The sequence below is a fragment of the Hipposideros armiger genome, unplaced genomic scaffold (genome assembly GCF_001890085.2).
Source record: "Hipposideros armiger isolate ML-2016 unplaced genomic scaffold, ASM189008v1 scaffold_169, whole genome shotgun sequence".
In the NCBI taxonomy this organism is placed as follows: Eukaryota; Metazoa; Chordata; class Mammalia; order Chiroptera; family Hipposideridae; genus Hipposideros; species Hipposideros armiger.
Genome location: NW_017731519.1, coordinates 678,120 through 680,282, shown reverse-complemented (window position 1 = coordinate 680,282; position 2,163 = coordinate 678,120).

Genomic DNA, 2,163 nt, shown 5'->3' with positions numbered 1-2,163 from the left:
TTGCTTTTTAGAAGTTTGAGGGAATTAGGTAATGCACTCATATTCCCTGTTCGGAACCAGTGGGGAGAGAAACTCATCCCGTGTGTAGAGGCTTTTTGTTTTGTGGTGGTGGTGGTGGTGGTGGTGGCGGTTTTTGGCCATTCCCTTTCCTAATAGCACCCAGGTTCTATTTACAGAATGTCCTCTCCCCCTATTGTAGGCAGTTTCCATAGGAAAATTGGTAAGGTGCTCAGTCCCAGCCAACTAAATCCATTCCATAGTTGATGGACATTTGTGTTGTACCAGTCTTTTGCTGTTACGATAGAAGCTGCTGTAAACATTATCACACATTTCTCCTGGTGTTTTGTGCAGAGAGGGGATTGGCTAGGTCATAGGGTGTGTACAGCATACTGCCCAAGTTCTTCCCAAAGTGGTGCCTTTAATTTTTACTCCCACAAGCAGCCCATGAGAAGTTTCATTATTCTGAGTCCATGCTAACACTTGGCATTTTCCAAAATTTGAATTTTGCGCTCTTGTTTGCCATAAAATGATATATCATTGTGGTTTTAATTTGTATCTATTTGATACTGAATAAGGTTGAGCACTTTTTAATTTTTTATAACGACTTCATTGAGATATAATTCACATGCCTTACCATTCACTTATTTAAAGTGTACAATCAATACTTTTTAGCATATTCAGAGTTGTGCAACCATCACCATAAGCAATTTTAGAACATTTTTATCACCCCACAAAAGAAACCCTGTACCCATTAGCAGTCATTTCTCATTTCCCCTAAGTCCCTCTGCTCTGGTAACTTTTTGTCTCTATAGATTTGCCTACTCTGGACATTTTCTGTAAATGGAATCATATAATAGGAGGTCCTCTGTCAGAGGCTTCTTCCATGTTTTTAAGGTTCATTCATCTTATACCATGTACCAGTACCAGTACTTACTTTTTATTGCCAAATATTCCATTGTATGGATATATAGCATTTTATTCATTTATTAGTTGAATGTTGTGTAGAAATATATGGATTATTTCCACTTTTGGACATTTGTATATAATTTTTGTGTGGCTATATATTTTCTTTCTTTTTTTTTGAAAGATAGTGAAGTCTTGACTTTTATTTATTCTTGTGACAGTTTTGGCAATGTGTCCTTTTAAAGACATTTGTCCATTTCATTTAATTGTCAAGTTTATAGGTATCAAGTCATTTGTAACTTTTAAAATTACCTTTTAAGTAACTGTAGGAACTATAGTGATGTTCCCCTTTACATTCTTGATGTTGATAATTTGTGTTTTATTTATTTTTTTATTTTTTATTATTAGTTTTAGGTGTACAAAACAATGCAATAGTTATCCTTTTCACCCCTTACAAAGTGACCACTCCCTTCCCCCATCAACCGCCCCTTCCCCCAATATCATACATATCTATCACAATTCCATCGACTCCACTCCCCGCACTGTACTCCACATCCCATAACCACATATATATAAAATCTTAGTTGACATACAATATTATTCAACAGCAGCTTCAGATGTACAGTGCAGTGGTCAAGCCTCTACACCATCCATGAAGTGGTCTCCCTAACAAGACATGAGTCCATCTGACACTCTAAAAATATTTACATTATTGATTATACTCCCCAAACTGTGTTTCATATCCCAGTGGCAATATTGTATTTACCAATTTATGCTGTCTAATCCCTTCCCCTTCTCCCTCATCCGCACCCCCCTCCCAATTAGCAACCATCAGTTTTTCCTCTATATCTCTGAGACTATTTCTGTTTACATTGCTCATTTATTCAGTTTTTTAGATTCCACATATAAGTGAGATCATATGATATTTGTCTTTCTCCGACTGACTTATTTCACTGAGCATAATATTCTCTAGGTCCATCCATATCGTGGCAAATGGTACGATTTCCTTCTTCTTTATAGCAGAGAATACTCCATTGTATAAATGAACCACAGTTTCTTAATTCAGTCATCTACCAATGGGCATTTCGGTTGTTTCAAAGTCTTGGCTATTATAAATAGCGCTGTAGTGAACATAGAGGTACATATATTTTTTTGAATTAGTGTCTTGGGTTTCTCTGGATAAATACCTAAGAGTGGAATTGCTGGGTCATAAGGTAGTTCCATTTCCAGTTTTTTGAGATACCTCCATACTGATTTCCA